Source organism: Hylobates moloch, unplaced genomic scaffold (assembly GCF_009828535.3).
Source record: "Hylobates moloch isolate HMO894 unplaced genomic scaffold, HMol_V3 SCAFFOLD_13, whole genome shotgun sequence".
Taxonomy (NCBI): domain Eukaryota; kingdom Metazoa; phylum Chordata; class Mammalia; order Primates; family Hylobatidae; genus Hylobates; species Hylobates moloch.
This window is the reverse complement of record NW_026652288.1, coordinates 44967165-44986798: the sequence shown is the minus strand read 5'-3', so window position 1 is coordinate 44986798 and position 19634 is coordinate 44967165.

Sequence of the window (19634 nt, the reverse complement as noted above, 5' to 3'; positions counted from 1 at the left end):
CACTGCACGCCACTGCACTCCGGCCTGGGCGAAAGAGCGAGACTCCGTCTCAAAAAAAAAAAAAAAAAAAAAAAAATAGAAACACACAGCACTTAATAAATGCTCTAAAAACATTAAGCAAGATTAAAAGGGTTTTATTGATCTGTATAGATTTATATTTGGACAAAAATTATTTTCTTAGAACACATTCCAACTAAAATAGCTTACCAAATGAGAGTGTAAAAAAAATTCTTACGGAGGTCCTTGCAATGTCAGACCTGAGTGCATGTATGTGTCATGATTTCCTATCATCCTACTTTTTATGAATCCAAACTAATTGGTTGCTTCCATACCAGTATCTGAAATATGTTATATTCAAAAAGCAATATTATAACTTTTACTCAGTGACTTTTAACATTCTAACTGATTAATTTGTCAGCTGAATGTGTTTTCCAAATGCTTTCATTAGTTATACATTTTTCTTTTCATTTATTTTACAAATCTTTCCAAGAGAAATATAAGAAATGATTCCATTTCCAGAACAAAAGATTAAGTTTCAAAAGAAATACATGTCCAGATTCTGAATGGACTGTCTCAAAGAATCTTCACCGTTAGAGGGGAAGTTATTGATGATTAGGTTAACTCTTCCCACGAATGAAGACCCTGTGCTTTATGTCAAGTCAAGTTGTTTCTTTTCAAATTAGGCAATATAGCATAATGCTTACCTATCAGGGCATTTGAAAAAGACTCAGAGGTTCCATGCCAGCTGTGCCTCTTTCTAGAAAGTCAGATATTCTCTCAATTATCATCATTATTATCTGTTAAATTAGAATAACGTTTCTTACCTCAAAGGGTTATTTTAGGATTACATGTGATCCTGCATATAGAGCACCTAGTAGGGGGTCTAATAATATTCTCTCTCAGCTTGACTCTAATTAGGGCCTGCCCAAGTGGAAAGGTGAGAATAATTATTCACAGGCTTGTCTTTAAGAATCCATGAGAGACATTTAAGTTTAACAACACAAAGGAGGAAGAGAGAACAAATATGTATGTTGGGAGTGGTTGGGGAATGGTGGGTAAAAAGGAATTTGCACCTTGCTAAAATCAGTTCAGTGAAATATATTTAATGATGTATACCAAATCTCCAGAGGAATATGAAAGTGGAATGGAATCTGTGAGTAAAATAACCCATTGAGGGTTGCAGATCAGGTAGTGATAACGGCAAGTTTGGACTGACCACATAACCAAAACATTAAATGAGCTGAGAATTAAACTCAGGTTGCCTGATTCTTAATTTAGAGCCACTTCATCTTTCTTTCATACACCCCTAGGATGACATTCCTTGGCCTTTTTTTTTTTTTTTTTTTTTTGCTTTAAGTTAATGCAAAGATTGATGCCATTGTAAATTCTTCTATAATTTAGAACTATTCTGGATTAGCTTAGTCCAAAGTTGAATTGACTTCTGATCAAACCAATAGTAACATTCCCAGGATATGCAACTTGGATTCCTGAAAGTTAGTTCTCTTATAAAATGACAAATTTCAAAGCAAATTATTTTGCCCATTTCTGTAGCAATCTTGTCTTATTTTCTTGTTCACTCACTGAGGTAGAAGACATGACAAGCTTCCTTTGACAAGGTTTTAATTAGTTTCCATATGTGTTACTTTTATACCATGTGGTCCTGGAATTTTCTTTTTGTATGGGAAAAAAAGGCCACTTAAACTGTTTTAATTATTTACCTGCATCAGTTCTGATAATCCCCAAACAGATGGCTTTGCCACTCTTTTGCTTATTTGTGCTTCTGATTTTTTTAAAGCTTTGCTTTCATTCCAGCAAGTCAGATGGACTACTTTCTGAGCAATTGTGTTAGAGAAAAAAGTAAAAGATCAACTGTAGGTCAGCTGAAGGATTTTGTGCAGTTAAACTCAATTACAGGGAATGACTGAAATGAATTTTAAATTGCCTTTCCTGAAGGGTGAATGGATGTTGTCCCCTGTTTTCTGACAGGACAGTGCTCGTACGGCTTTATCAAAATGGACAAGATTTTGGCTTTTTAAAATATATTTTTGGTCATGGGAATTGGGTGGCAGAGAAGAAAGTTGTTTGGTTTGAGCTTCATTCCGTTTCCACAGCTGCATTAAACTAACAGTCAGTTTGGGCAAGAATAAATCATTTTGTAAAAGCAAATGAGGCATGTATTTGACAGGAGTGACTAACTTTTAATGTAGATGAATCTTTTCCACTTTTGAAAATGAAGGTGCTAGCAGTGCTGCCTTTTGAGAGTCTAGGGGGAACATTGACCCGTTTCTCTTCCTCTTTCTTCTTGACCTTGGCTAATCTTGTGCCTGGCAGAGAGCTGCAAAGAGGAGTCCACAGGAAGCCTTGAAGGCTATACTCTCTCAGAACTTTGACAATTCTTTCTAATCTCAGAGTGTACCTTTATACCTCCGCCAGCCTAAAAATTCTATTTCCACCCCATCCCCTCTTTTCAAATCTCTGCTTTAAATTTGCCTCCTTCAAGAAACTTCTCCTTTTCAAGCTCCTCCACACTAATTCCCCAAGTCTTTTGTTTGGCATTTACAGCATGAACACTTATTCTTATTTACATATTATACTTGAACTCTTCTTTTAATATACGTATGAAAGTCCTATGTTCTTAACTAAATTTTTAAATCCTTCTAAAGCCAGATATATTATTATTTCATTTTATGCTGTATAATACTTAATACTGTCTATCCAGACAGCATTCCAGAAACTTTGAAATTCCCTCTTCTCCCACCTCTCTGCCTCTCACTCATTTTTGAATTGGTACCTCGAGTCTCCTGCTCTTGATTTTCTTGGTTCACAGTCCTTCAGTTTTAGCAGTTGTGGCTATTTAGCCTCAGCTGATAACGCCATTCTCATTATTCACTACTCTTTTTATTTACTTCTACTTAATAATATATCTTATTTGCCATAGTATCTGTTCTAAATTTTCACTAGGCTTCTCAGTCTCCTTAGCCTTATAACTACTCTTGACTCCAGCAAATGACATAGCCTCCTACATTACGGCAAAATTTGAGGCTCTTCATCTCCTTTATCCCTACCTCTATTTTATATGTGTATTAGTCCATTTTGATACTACTATAAAGAACTGCCAGAGATTGGGTAATTTATAAACCCAAGGGGTTAGTTAACTCACAGTTCAGAATGGCTGGGGAGGCCTCAGGAAACTTGCAATTATGACGGAAGGCGAAGGGGAAGCAAGGTACCTTCTTCAGGAGGCGGCAGGAAAGAGAAGTGCCCAGCGAAGGGGGAAGAGCCCCTTATAAAACCGTCAGAATCCACGAGAACTCACTCACTATCACGAGAACAGCATGGGGAAAACCGCATCCCTGATTCACTACCTCCACCTGGTCTCTCCCTCGACAGCTGGGGATTATGAGAATTATCATTCAAGATGAGATTCAGGTGAGGACACAAACCTAACCTATCACTCTGTATCTTCCCATCTGTCTCCTTTATAGCTGCTGCCCCTGAAGAGGTGTCTTCTTCCCCTCCAGCACATGCTGCTGATCCTTCCCATGACTTACTCTCCTCTCAGAAATGCTGACCCATGGATTACTTACTACGGCTACCATCTCTACTCCCCTTACTTAACAATGTGTTTGAATCTGTCTCTGACACATTGTAGTTTCCCAAGAGCATTCTTGGATGAATGAATGATTGGTTTCTTTCTTTCTTTCTTTCTTTCTTTCTTTCTTTCTTTCTTTCTTTTTTTTGAGACGGAGTCTCGCTCTGTCACCCAGGCTGGAGTGCAGTGGCGCGATCTCGGCTCACTGCAAGCTCCACCTCTCGGGTTCACGCCGTTCTCCTGCCTCAGCCTCTCCGAGTAGCTGGGACTACAGGCGCCCGCCACCACGCCCGGCTAATTTTTTGTATTTTTAGTAGAGATGGGGTTTCACCGTGTTAGCCAGGATGGTCTCGATCTCCTGACCTCGTGATCCGCCCGCCTCCGCCTCCCAAAGTGCTGGGATTACAGGCATGAGCCACCGTGCCCGGCCCGTGATTGGTCTTTTCTAGTATAAAATCTAGCCACTCTTTTTCTCTACTTTTAATATCTAAGTGCTGTATATATTAGGCAACATTTGATGTCTTTACTTTCTAATCACAGATGAATTGCATGATTCTAGAAATCACATTTCTGTGTTCGTCACATCACTGAAATTCCTTTCAGCAGCAGACAGGAGATTCCTCCATGTTGCTTTCTAACATCTTCCCTCATCTCTTGTTTTTCTTTATTTTTTCTCTTGGCTCTACATTTCTTTCACCTGGTTTTGAAATTTTCGAATCTGGTTCACTGTTAATTGCACCCTCTTTTTTCCCTTTACATTTAAGTGTCTTCCCAAGTTTACTTTTTTCCTTTCATCTACTCATTTTTTCCCCTTGAAAATCTCACATAATTGGGTGGTTTCAATAATCACATTTTTCCTAAATTATCTCATAGTTACATCTTTTGAACTAACATATCACCTACAGGAATTTCTACCCAGAATTCCAGAAAACTGCCTGATAAATCTTGGGTATCCTATTGACACCCAAACTTAAATTCAGCATGCTGTCTTCCTAACGTGTCTCCATTACTTTACAAACAAATCCCTAAAAGTAGTTTTATTATTTGCAATAATATTATCCAAACTAATCAATCCATTATTTTTGACTCACCTACAATGTGTGTCATATGTTTTGTCTTATTTCTCATCTGGCTGCCACTCACCTGTTTAGGCTAACACACCTGCTCATGCCTCTGTTATGTCTTGTGGTTGGTTCTTAGCAATTACCATGACTCCAATATTTACTCCATTAATCCTCCGCACTCTTCTATGCCAGCTTAATTTTTCTCTATTGATAAGGCTAACCGTTGCTATATTATAATAGACAACTAAATATCAGTGGATAAATGCAACAAAATGTTAATTATAGCTCACGTAAGGGTCCAAGATCATCCCAGGTAGACAAGGAAGGTTGTGAATTTGCCCCATGTAGTTATTCAGAAGCTGAGACTGGCAGAGGCTTAGACAGCCAAAATAGATGGCTCCCAATGTTGCCTTGGGCCTCAGCATCCAACTGATAGGGTGGGATAGAACAGCATGGAATTTCCTGTGGGAGGTAATTATATGCACCACGATAAAAAATGAAGGCAGTAACTTGTGCATCCATTTCACAGGTTAGAATTTATGGTCATATGGCCACATGTCACTGAAACAGTTCTAGAAAGTATCATCCCTAGCTGTTCAGGCACTTCTCAGTAACAATTCCATGGCATGGAACAGTAAAACACAGTAGAAATATTTCAATAGTAAAGCCGTGTGGGCATAGAGTTTGCTTTGCAAATTTTTTTCTTGTAATAATTCAATTTCTTTAACAAATATAAAAGTGTCTCACCACATGTGTGAACACCTTGGGAATCAGAAATGGAAAATTATACATAGAATAATGGATACATTTTTATGCAGTTCTATACTGTCCAATATATTCTATATTGACCCATGACTTTTTATCTCCTTGGTAGCTCTGAACACCAATATTTGTCTTTCCAGCCAAGTGAGGCTGCCAGAACGTTTTGGACACTGCTTTCTTATTGGCTTTTATGCCTTAGGAATAGAATCAGCAAAAATCTTAAGTGAAAAAAAAGTTATGGTATACACAGCACTTACTACAACATAATTACTGTTTCTTGGAAATATTATATTTTTGGTATCAATTGAAAGGGTAGTCCAAGGTAACCTATTCCATTTTAACTGTAAGCAAAAACCCCAATAGGGGATTTTAAGCAAGGAAAAAATGTGAGATTTGACTTAAATTTTAGAATATCACTGTGAATACTGGGTAAGGATAGACTATAAGGGAGGAAGGGTGAAATTGGGAAGAAAAATTAGGTAGCTATTAAAATAATCCAGGTGAGAGATGAGCGTTAAGAAAACATCGATGGTGCTATATATTCCCTCTATGTGAGGTCATTCTGCTATGCAGGACTGAAGAGCCCTGGCAATTCCCCTTCAAGTGTCACCTTCCTGTGGCCCCAGTTTAACTTCTTTTGGAATACCGTCTACAAGTCAAAATAATAAACATTAGGTCGCCCTATAGCAGCACTGTAAAAATATATAAGCATTTAATTAACCCTCTCTCTACTATGTATTTTCATTATCTTAAAAGATCATATGGATATTTCAAGTGTTAGTGATATAAATGATTAAGATTAAATGTCAGAAATGATTTGCTTTACTTTGAAAAATATTTTCTTACTCCAAAAAAAAATCTGTGATTGATTGATTTATGTGGGATAAAACAAATCAGTTCTTCTCTTGCGTTAAGTATCATCTATTTATTATTAATGAGGTAAACAAGTATTTGCCCTCACTTAATGTTTATCTATTTAAAGATACATCAATGTAATATTATTGATTAAATTATAGTATGTTGATTTTTAAAAACCATTCAGAATTCTTAAACCATGGGTACAAATCAGGCTTTCTTTAAATATTTTAGCTCTTCAGGCCAGGCGTGGTGGCTCACGCCTGTAATCCCAGCACTTTGGGAGGCAGAGGCAAGTGGATTACCTGAGGTCGGGAGTTCGAGACCAGCCTGGCCAACATGGTGAAACCCTGTCTCTATTAAAAATACAAAAATTATCTGGGCATCGTGGTGGGTGCCTGTAATCCCAGCTAATCAGGGAGGCTGAGGCAGAAGAATTGCTTGGACCCGGGAGGCGGAGGTTGCAGTGAGCCAAGATCGTGACATTGTACTCCAGCCTGGGCAACAAGAGTGAAACTCCATCTCAAAAAAATAAATATATGCTCTTCAAAAAGCAGTATTACAGAGAGGTTGCCCTGGAATAAATTTGTGGGCTATAAAGGCTAGCTATGTTCCATGCTAGTGCTATTAACCTGAGCATATATACTTATTTAATAAAGGAATTGTGAAACGTAAGTAAAATAATCGTGGAAAATCCTTAGGAATAAGGACTTATGCTGGGATCACAATAAATTTTTCAAATTTATAAATTGAATGCAAAGGATACCTTCATTTTTAGAGGCAAAATTTAAGGTATCTGCAAGATAATTTACTATTACCTTTTCAAAATTTAGATGCTCAATTTCCTTCCAGCTACCCCATTATCAATAAATATCTAAGGTGAAATGAAGAGAATGCTAAGAGTTACCCAAAGCAAATTGTGTTAGTAACAATAATAAAAATTTAATTGACGAAGACTGACAAATCAAAAAAATGCTGAAGTTCAACTTTTTTTCTCCTGTTTCTGTAGTTTTACAAAAACAGCAATTGAGAAAACATATTTCATTTTTCCTTTGGCTATGAGAAATATAAATTGGTAAATATAAATCTACTTGTAATTCTGAAGGTATAGCATACTTTAACAAGTAATTGGGTGCTTCATAATCTGGCTCAATTGTGATTGGATTGTTGATATGCCAAAGTAAGCTCCAAATACATAAAATAACTTTGACTGATATGTTTTAACCTGAGCAAAGTGATACCTCAAACCTGCATCTTAGCTCATGAGATAAAACATGAGTGGCAGGCATCGCTAGGACTATTCTCTTGTGGATGATTGCTGCAGCATATTGAAGAAAACACATTATTAATGGGCTATACTTAGGACAGAAAGTTTAGTCAGCAAGAGAAAAACAGCTTTAGTTAATAAAGATAAACAATAACTATTGACTCAGTAAAATGATTCTATATATTTCAAGGGTGTTTCATTGGTAGAAAAAAATTCTGTGTCAAGTATGGTATATTTGTCTTATGTCTTTTCACTTTCTATGATTTATTTTAAAATGTTTTTGAGTACTTTTTATAAGAAGGCACAGTGGGAGATGCAAAGATAAATAGGCATGGCCTCTAATGTCTTGATATAAGGTAGAATGTTATAATTGATAAGAAAACCACAAATATAAAATATGATACTTGAAATAAAAGTCCACTCTGGCCAGAGAGGTACAGTAAGACTGCAAAAATAGTGGTGTCTGGTGTGCACCCCAACCGATAGATATGGTACATTCATGCCTTTTAGAATAGAGGAAAGACATTTTAAAGAAATAAAACATAGGAAATTGGAAATAGAGAAAATAAAAGTTATGTGTAAGAACCAAAAAAAAGACCAAAATGTACATGAGGTTAGAAAAGTTAGGTTGGGTCCAGGTTGTTGAGTAATACAGGGTTTATTTCTTTACTCTTGGGACATTTTGGGACTACTGCAATTTTTTGAGCTGACAAATTTTGGGGTGTGTATTAAAGAATTATTTATATCTCAGGACTTTATTAGATTATTTAGAGAGGGAAAATAATTGGGACAGACAGATCAATTAAAAGCTTATGAAAGTAGAGCAGCTAAACTGATTTTAGAGCCTGAGCCTGAATGGGAATGGAACTAAGATAAGGCATTTTTAATTTTTACTTATTGATCTTCCTAAATTATTGCCTCTGTGTAGTTTGAATTCCAATTTAATTTATTGAAAAGTAAAATTAGAAAGTGCAAGTGAAGCTGTAAGTATGATGACATATTTCATAGAACTTGAAATAATACTCAGGCCACAGTTTCCAGGTTTCAGTAGCTGAAACCCCAATTTGGAGGAGTGAGAGCTGCATCAGTCCAGGTTGTTTAAAAGTGTCCATTCCAGGCAATTTGGTGATCCTGTTCCGAGTAGCAGTGTCTGAGAAAGAAATTTGCACTCAGGAAATTGGGTGGAGAATGCTGTCAGAGCAACACCTGACTGCAGCCGCACAGACTTTGGGAGAATTGAACTCCAAAGGCCTCACCCAATCCTCTGCAGAGCTCTAGAACTGAGATAACCTTTCAGAGTCGTCCTGGATTGGAAAAAGGAAACACTAGAGTGGGGCTTGTCAAAAAGAATTCAGCTATCAGTACTTCCAGTGGCTGAGAAAAGGAGTGCTTCAGTCCAAAAAGTGGTGGTGTCACAATCTGGACAACATACCACAATAAAGCATACAAGGGAGTAGAGATGGGAAGTCATGTGTAACCTTGGTTCTTTAAGAAGATAACATCAGCATTGTGGGGTGAGAAGCAATTTTCATTTAAAGAGTTAAATCATCACTGAGTCACATGTTTAATTAATTCTTCTCCTATTTTTGAATATTTCCTAAATATTTTTTCATTATATTATAATAAGCGTCTAATCAGGCATAGTTTTCCATTAGGATATCTTTTAGAATATTTGCTTTTGATATATTCAAATCTCCATGCTTTCAAGGTAAATATAAATACTGATTGTCTAAGTAATAGAATCTGTCATTTTCTGAAGATCTTCTACTAGATGAATGCATGGCTTCATTCATTCAAAGTTCATTCAAGATTAATCTAACAGAGGTTAATTTGCTGCCTAAATGCCTGAAAGTAAACCACTAACGATTACTCATCAGTCACAAATTTACATTTACCCTGCCCATATCAGAGCTTCATCCTTCTCAATTAATATTACCCAGTGAATCACGCAGTTTCACAGTAAACTCTGTTCCTCTGAATTTACAAAGCACAGGTATGATCTGGTCATACTATTCTTTATTGGCTGGTGCAGTCATGGAAGATGAACAAGCCAGGCAGGAATCAGATGTAAGGAATCACACAATTACTACTGCAGGGTGATTCCACAGCTTGTGGTAAGAAATAATTATGGAATGGTGCACAATAACTGTTATTAACTGTGCACCATAACAGGGATAGCGACCTGTCACTATTAGGCCGCTGCCTATTCTTTACTGGCAGCAAGTGCCCACAAAATGTGGCAGAGTTGGATATGGTGACAGAGAGCAAGAGAAAGCAGAGGGTCTAACCGATTTCCTTAGGGCTCTGAAAAGAAAGGCACTTTCACTGTTGTTAATCGAGAAAGATCTGTATCTGTATCTAAGCTATACTTATGTCAATATTTCTCTCTATATCTAGCTAATCTGTATTTACATAATAGGTATTTTTTATTGTGTGTAATATAATCAGGGCACTTTTATATTGGTTAATTCTTCTCGCAATCCTTTGAAGCAGGAGTTAATGCTATCAATTTTCAAACATATGTTACATAGAAATAGCAGACCTAGAATTGAATCACAGAACAGTCTATTTCAAGCCCACATTCAGAGGTTCCCGATCCAGGCTACACAGAAGAAACATACTTGGAGCTTAAAAGAAATTACAGGGATTGGACCACATACCTGGGAATTATGATTCAATAGGTCTGAGATAGCATCTCAAAAATGTACGCTTTAAAAATGCATGGGTGGTTCTGACAAAAAACTAAGATTAAGAACTATCGCCTGTGATTATTCCAGTCTATTTTTCTGCATTTTATGTCAAAAAGAGATGGCCACTAAGTTTCCCAGATTGCTTATTATTGAGAGCACTTAGTATTGAGAATATATACACTATGCCTGAAGGTTATGCATTGTGGATGTCTGGTCAAAAAAGTTTCTGTTCCTGTTTAACATCACAGCCATCTGTTATACTCACAAACTTGTAAAAATATTTTATGTTATTATGTAAAAATGTACTAATATTATAGATAAATAGGACATATTGACATCATAGTAAAATTGTTGCATCAGTGATGCAAATAAGTAAAATACTTAAGTAGAAATATTACTTTCCCTACAGAAATTTTCCTGTTGTAAATACTTTTTGCCATTCTTGATTTATTTCTATTCATAGAATTTTATTTGCATTTTCACTAATGACCATTTAAATTATAATTTCTTAATGGTGCGCAAGTTGTATCAAGATGCTGAGCATTACTGTGGATGGAGATTTTCAGTCTGAACACATATAAAAGAACCAACACAGTGAATACCTATTAAGTTATAAGCACCGAACCAGGTACATTAAATTGTTTTAAATTGAGCACTTACTATGTGTCAGACATTATGCTAGGAATTTTATATTTATTTAATTATCAGAACAACCTAGGGATTGGGGAAGCATTCCTGCTCTCCATCTACAGATGATATCGCCAAGGGTCAGAGAGGGTAGGCTAGCTGCTCAGGACCACACAGCATCCAAACTAGAGCCGAATTCAATGCAGGTAAATTATCTGAATTATGATGGCTTCCCAAATGGTTTTTGATATTAGGATATCTAATATTCTTCTTATTGGTTTGAGCGTTATTCTAATTTCTGCTGTGACATTTATTCATTCATTCATTTGCTGTTTCTTAAATTCAGATTTTCATATATATCTGAATCTCTATCCCATTTTTTGCCTTTTCTTTCGATGTATGATGCATAATATGTTTGTCTGGGCCACCTTTCTTTACTATTTATTGTAGTAAAGAAAAAATTCGCCATATTGGGGAAATATAAATCTAGGAAATGCTATCATTTTCTCAGAAATGGCTGTTTGATATTAAACCTTGTTAATTGTTTCAGCATGCTAGATATCTAATATAATACTGACAATATTTCCAAAGAAATGCAAATATTTTTGCTTTTTTTAATATTTTCTGTGATTAGCTGTTTTCTAAAAGGGGTTGGTGTGTTAGTTGTCATCTTTTTGATAAATGCGGAAAGAATTGCCTAACCCTATGATATTCCCAGAACATCACTCTCATAATTCTTACATTTTGTAAAAGGTACCCAGATGTGCCTGCTTTCCAGATTATTCAGTTTAGATTGATACAGACTATTAAGCTCCAAGTCACCAATCCCCACCATATAAAATACACAGACAATGCCTCCAGTAATTTCTCAAGCATAGTTCTTCTCACATATTGCATCATTTTATTCAGAATGTACAATTTAAAAATGTCCATTTGGACCTCCATAGTACATATGTTTGTCAGCATAGGTCTGGGAAATGTTGCTTAAAGGCTAATGAGTTGAGTTCTGTACTTTAGGAGGTACCATTTTAACCCCCAAATATTCAGTTTGAAAATGGAAGCAATGAGAAATGGTAACTGTATTGATATTTGGACAGTTCTTTTTGGTCACCTACTCACATTTCTCTTCACTCAAATCCGCTAGGTACTTTGGTCTGTCTCTAATGAAGGACACATGATAGATGACTATATTCCAGGGTTTTGATGCAAGGAAAAAAGGTACCTAAGTTCTCCTGTCTTTATTTCATTCTTCTTTTTTGCTCTTGCTCTCATTCTTCCTTATTTTTTTCTCCTTTCAAGAGCTGCAATTTTAGTATTATAATAAGATTTGGGAATGAGAGTGACCCCAGATTAGAAGGTACTTTCTTTGGCTTTGGGGAACAAAAGGACAAGAAATAAATCAGGGTGAAAGAAACATTTCTCGCCTTTCTAGTAAAGAAGGGAGATCCTCAGGTGTTCAACCTACCTCACCGTGGGGAAGAACAGGCAGGAATCCAAGGAAGAAGCATTGCTGAAGAATACAGAGTGTATTCATTCTTGAAGAATGGCATCTGAGTATTCATTTATTTTTTAATTCTTTTTTATACTTCAGTATGTTAGTGGGAGGTAGGCCTTAGTATAGATCCGTCATTCTCAATTCATAAAGTATAGGGAGCTTTTAAGAGCTGCAAATACTATGTATTCTCCCTATTGGTTCAGTTTTAGTTGGTCAGGGCTCGCACCCACCTAGCCATTGGCCTCTTTAAAGGTGCTCTCCGTGTAATTCCTATATGCAGCCAAAAGTCAAAACCACTGATCCAGAGACAGCTAAAGAAACACTTCTGGTACTCAATTTCTACATTAGATCACTCAATCCTGAATAAATTTTCACAGTTTAATTAATTTCTAGACCAGTTCTCTGAGATTTATTTTGCAATATTAGTTAGCAGTGTTTTCTGCAACATCACCCTTTAGGTATTACGGATTTCAAATTCAGGGGACTGAGCTTATTACACTCCAAAGCAAAGCAGTGACTTGGGGACACTGATCTGAGAAATTCAATTTTTAGGAGCAGCCCTGAATTGCACATGACCAAGGAGTGGTTCAGTTGGTATGTCAGTGTCACAGAGAGAGGATGTCAGGGCACGGTACAAGGAAGGCAATCACTGACTAGAAGATCCCGTGAGACTGAAAGAGTGAATGAAGGGAAAAGAGGGTTCTGAGAGATGATCGAGCTTGCGATCTTAGATCTGAATTGGTATCTAAATATTTATATTCAGTTATAGTTCAGCAAGAAGATTTTTCTTGTAATTTTCTCTAGCCAGGAATCATGCGCAAAGGCAGTCGACTCATTTCCTCAGGTGAGTCTAGGCAAATAATTTTATTGGATTAGGAGCCTGAAGATGTGGAAGCTAACTGGAATATCCGATATCAGTAACCAAAAGTCAGAAAAAAAGGAACATCACTGTATTTAACGTTGTTCTATTTAATCTTAACTGCAACACTCTGTGATACTCCGAAAACATAAAAATGAATCAATACTGAGAATAGGGATTTTTCAAGTTATTTACTCTGGGATTAAGGTGATGCCTGACAAGAGATATATTACCCTTTTCACACAGTGCTGTAGAATCTCATTGGAAATTTCTGCTTCATAAATAGGAAACTATATAACATTATTATTTATATTCTTTATGTTGTCAAAATCAGGAGTCAGTCAATGGTGTAGCAGACCAAACCCGGAGACTAGGACGCTTTGCAGAAGAACCAGGAATGCTCAAACTGTGGGCAGTGACCCTACAGAAGGTGAAAACACATCTGAGACTCCGGAGTAACCAGGAAATAGCAAACTTCGACGTGGTTGGTCAGTAATAGGTGATTCAGAGAAAGGAAGCTACCCTCTTGAGAGAATGTCAGAGGATTTGATTAGCAATATGTAGCTTTTGTAGCTAAAGTAGTTTTATCATGGAACACAAAAATAGGACACTTCTGGGACTGAGATAAAAGTGAGAGTATATTCATAGAGTAAACACAAGGTCAAAAATTGGGGTAGAAGGCACGAAACTGTGGAGAAGGCTAAATTAAAGATAAAACACCCAATCTGACCAGGGACAGTAGCTCATGCCTGTAATCCCAGCACTTTGGGAGGTTGAAGTAGGAGGATCACTTAAGCTCAGGAGTTCAAGACCAGCCTGGGCAACATAGTGAGACTCTGTCTTTACCAAAAAATTAAAGAATTAACCAGGCGTGGTGGTGTACATGCTTATAGTTCCAGCTACTCAGGAGGCTGAGGCAGGAGGATTGATTGAGCCCAAGAGTGCTAGTCTGCTTTGAGCTCTGATTGTGCCACTAAACTCTTCCATGGGCTACAGAGCAGAAATACACTCAACTTGCTCCTGAATAGTCTTTTACATCCCCCTAGATGGAACATGGTAGTGGTGAAATTCTAATGTATCTCAAAGCAATAAAAAATAAGTGCAAATCCTAGTACAAAAATCACATTATAGCATGCAACTCTTTGGTTTGTATTTAGAAGTTAAATTCAGTAGTGTATTTTAAACCTTGATATTACCATGCAAAGTATATGCTAAAAATACATGCAAAACTTTGAACTGTACTCTAAATTTTTCCTCAAATGGGGTGAACCTCATGATGATATAAATATATTTGAAACATTTTTGTATTATTTTATTCTAACTCAAATAATTTCTTTTCTTTTAAAAAAGCTTTGTTAAGGTAGAATTGACATAAAATAAACTGCATGTATTTATAGTGCACACTTGGATAAGTTTTGACTATATATATGTGTATCTATATATACACACTCATGAAATCATCAAAATTAACATAATAAGCATATCTATCACTCCCAAAATTTTCTTCTCCCCTTTTGTAATCCCTTTGTCCTGGTCTCACTGCCCACATCCAAGCAATCACTGATCTGGTTTTGTAACTATAGACTTCTTTGCATTTTGTAGTTTTATATAAATGCAATCATACATTATGTAATATTTTTGCTTGGGCTTTTTTTTTTTTTCATTCAGCATAGTTGAGTTGTGTGTTTCAACAGTTTATTCCTCTCCCCTGGTTTTTTTCTTTCCTGAGTAGTATGCCACCACAGGAATATATCACAATTTGTTTATCTATTCATCTATTGATGGATGTTTGTGCTATTTCCAATTTTTGATGAAATAAAGCTGCTAAGGAGTACATGTACCATTTTACCATGTGTAGAATCCTTGTGTTTTCATAGTATAGCTATTGAGCTTCGGAGGTCAGAAAAAAATTAATGAAAAAACTGTTTAAGAGATGTTTCAGAGTGTGTCAACAGAAGGCACACTGACATCTCTTCCCCTCCGTGACAGTTTGTTGTGTTCTGTCAAGGCAAGAACCTGATGTTTCTTATTGACTCAGAATGAATATATACCTAAATGAGATTCTGTTGTATATTAAAGTATAATGAAGCTAACTTCTCTGTTAGTTTGAATGTCAAATACCATCATTGCATTTCATTATTCTCAGAGTGCTTTTCTAAGAAACTGTAATGAACGTGTCCAAGCTTCATAATTGCAAAGTTTTCAATATTATCATCTTCAAATTATTTCTTATTAAATTTTAAAGCTTTCAATAAAAGATATTCATAACCACATTCTTTGATTTCTAAGATGTTCTAAAAGGCAGACTTGAAATTCATTATATTTGAAAGCATTTACAACTCATTGAAAACTGTTCTGCAAAACAATGATAATGGGAAATAAATAGAAATTTTAAACAACATCCTCTCAGTTACTCAGTAAATGCTTTGCACAAGTTAAAATCACAGAGTGTAAGAATTAGTAGAAAGCTTAGATGTTATCCAGTCAGGGCTATTTATTTGATATTTGAAGTCAAATAATTTGCTTTGAGCCACACAAGAACAGTTGCTAGTGACTGAGTAGATTTTTAAGTCATTTACCTCTGATGCAGTTTTATTTTTATTACTATTCCTTACTATCTCTTAATATTCCTGTTGCCTTCTCAATTTTTAAAATGGATTTTCAAATGTGGGGAGACATACAATATTTTTATGCTAATTTTTTAATGAAAATAGATGTGGGTTTTCTTAGCCAGAAGGTGTCATTTTACCTTCCGGTAAAATGGTAAAATAATAAGCTGTCATCACTGTGAAAGCTACGAACTTTTGTCCATGGAGACTTTCAAAATCATACTTTTGTTCTTCCTCTAAGTAAAATGTTGTCTTTATTTACTTTAGCTTAGGGCTGCTCTTGTTAGTAGAAATGGCAACAGTTTGCTTTAGATTAAATGTTCTTTTAAAATGTCATAGCTCTCTTTCCTCCTACCCAACTACCACATTTCCATCTAAGGATTTTTCTATATATAAAGTTTCTTCTGCATTTTTAATGATAAAGAAGAAGTAAAAAAGTTTATGTATGCCACATAGTAGATAGAGTATGTGCTCTGAGGTCAGAATATTATGCCACTTAGTAACCGTACAAACTTGTGCATGTGAATTTACCTCCTAAAGTTTAGGTTTTATTAGAACGTATGTATAAGATTCTCTACTGTGCCTAATTCAGAAGTTTTTATGAGAAGAACATTAGATATTTTATGGGAAAGCACTTTATAGACTACCACATGATACATACAATATAATTGCAATTTTATCAGTTCCCTGAAGTTGGATAAAGCCAATGTGAAAAGTCTTGTCAAAATGCCAAGTCAAATCTATTTGGGTTCCTACATGGCAAAGTAGAGTAAAGCGCTACAAATTTTAGAAATGCAGATCCACTGGGTCAAGACACTGTAATGGCTTTAATAACAAATATTAATTCTGTGCCTGAAGTGTGCTGAACCTATGATGAAGGGTGTCCTCATGATGGCTAAAACACTACTGGGGGGCAAATAGGATGCAGAAGTTTCCCAAGACCCAAAGACTCGTGTGTTGAAGTATGGATTCTCTCTGCTTCATTCATATTTCAGATTTGAGTTGTATAATTGAGCCATAGTTAACTGAGGCTATCACATTTTAATTTAGACATGTAAATTTAACATTTGTGTACTTAAATAATTTTCTGTAAATCAAGAATTGCTAATTCATGGAATATATTAAAAGACAAGATCAACACGGGTTCTGATTTCAGTAACTTATAACTGTGTACATAAACTTTCAATTGTTTAACACAAGCAGGTAGATGAGTGAAGCTATAGGGTGATTTGTGAATCTCACCAAGATTTTAGAAGTAAAAGATCTAATTACAATAAAGGAAATACTTCTTTGCATCTTCACTTTATCTCCACTCATTTAATTCCAATACGTATTTTTATTGCTGCTACAGTCCAAATGTTTGTGAATCCTCCAAGCCCCAACAAATTCATATGTTGATACAATGTGATGACGGTAGGTGGGGCCTTAGGAAGGTTATTAGATCATGAAGGTGGAACCCTTATGAATGGGATTAGGACCCCTTGAAAGAAGCCCTAGAGAGCTGTCCTGCCCCTTTCACTATGTAATGACACAGTGAGAAGGCACCATCTATGAATTAGGAAGAGGGCCCTTACTAGAAACGAATCTGCCAGTGCCTTGTTTGTGGACTTCCCAGCCTCCAGAAATGTGAGGAGTAAATTTCTGTTGTTTAAAAGTTACCCAGTATGTCTTTGTTATAGCAGCTCGAATGGAATAAGACAATTGTCTACTGATGTTAGTCATTCTCTATTTTTATAATAGGGAATGTTGTAAAAATACATAGGTAACATCTTTGACAAATTTCCAATGTTTTGTGATAAATACACGATGAAAATTTGTACATAATAAGCACCTCCTCCAGAAAAATGATATTGGTTGATAATGAGAATTTAAAAAAAGGTTGGCTTAAAATATTGTAGAGTATCTGATATATGTAAACACAGCCCTGGAGTATGATCAACTTCGAGACTTCATATTCCAAATGGTTCTGAATTTCTATTGCTTTATGTAGAATAATTCTAATTTTAGTTTATGATTGAATTTTTAAAATATATCTGAACTTCAATTTTTTCTTGTGTAGAGATCTCTGGTTTTCTCTGCAAAGTCTGGCTGAAGTAAAAAGTGTAATTTTAATTTTAAATATTTAGAAACTAGATTAAAGTATGTCTGCTTTCAGAAATTATCTTTCCAACTTAAAGGTCACATAAATCTTGAGTAAATTCTTATTTCATTTTATTTTATTTATAAAGCCATTTTCATTCATATATATTTTAATTGCTGAAACTAAAAGTTAACATTTGGAAGGAAGATTATGGCTTTCGATTTCACTTTTGCTGCAACTGTTTTAGATGTTAAGAGAAGTTTAAGCATTGCCTTTTATGGAGCAGCTGTGCAAGCATGGATAGAAGTTGGGGATTCTCACCTGAGTAAGGGCTCTCCCCCACCAAAGCTGATCTAGCTGCCTCTGAATTCCAGAACCACAAAACAAGACACAAATGCCGGGCCCCAGATATGTTGACATCTCTCAAGGAATCTAGCTAGCTACTTGGAAGCCAATTATTGATATCAGAACGCTTTTACTATGAAGGCGACAAAGTTTTGGTCCTAGTGGAATATTTATCTATTCTGGATATGGGTTTGTCTTCACTGTTCACAATAATTAGGCCAGGATAACTATGTGATTGCTTTTAGGAAATTTGATTTACTGATATAGGATTCTTGGTTCCACCTTGGATCAAGGAACATTTCTTGGATGACAGACTATAGGCTTGGGATCCTGTTTTCCAAAAAACAGTATAGGTATTGCACAAAAACATATATATGGCACACTTGCTCAATAGCTAGAATAAATGATCCCCAAACCAAGAGTGGTGGCAGGATTTGCTCCTCTCACCATTACTCTCAAATTGCAAAATGTATGCTTTGTGCCTATGCAACTCTAGGCTTTGCTGGATTGAAGGTCCTGGTCAACGGTGGGTATGCCTCTATCACATAGTTGGAGACTTTAACACCTCACTGACAATATTAGACAGATCATCAAAACAGAAAATTAACAAAGATACTCAGGACCTGAACTCAGCTCTGGATCAAGTGGACCTCACAGGTATCTGCAGAATTCTTCAATTCAAAACAACAGCATATACATTCTTCCCATTGCCACATGGCACTTACTTTAAAGTTGATCACATAATCGGAAGTAAAACACACCTCAGCAAATGCAAAAGAACTAAAATTATAACAGTCTCTCAGGCCACAGTTCAGTCAAATTAGAACTCAAAGCCTGGCATGGTAATTTATGCCTGCAATCCCAGCAGTTTGGAAGGCCAAGGTGGACAGATCACTTGAGGTTAGGAGTTCAAGACTGGCCTAGCCAATATGGTGAAACCTTGCCTCTACTGAAAATACAAAAATTAGCTGGGTATGGTGATGGGTGCCTGTAATACCAGCTACTCAGGAGGTGAAGCAGGAAAATCACTTGAACCTGTGGGGGTCAGAAGGTGCAGTTAGCCAAGATTGTGCCACTGCACTCCAGCCTGGGCAGCAGAGTGAGACCCTGTTTTTATTTTATTTTATTTATTTTTTATTAGAATTTAAGATTAAGAAATTCACTCTAAACCACACAACTACATGGAAATAGAACACCCTGCTCCTGAATGATTCCTGGGTAAATAATAAAATTAAGGCAGAAATCAGTAAGTTCTTTGAAACTACTGAGAACAAATAGATAGTATAGAAGAATTTCTGTGATGCAGCTAAAGCAGTGTTAAGAGGGAAACTTATAGCACTATAATGCTCACATCAAAAAGCTAGAAAGGCCTCAAGTTAACAACCTAAC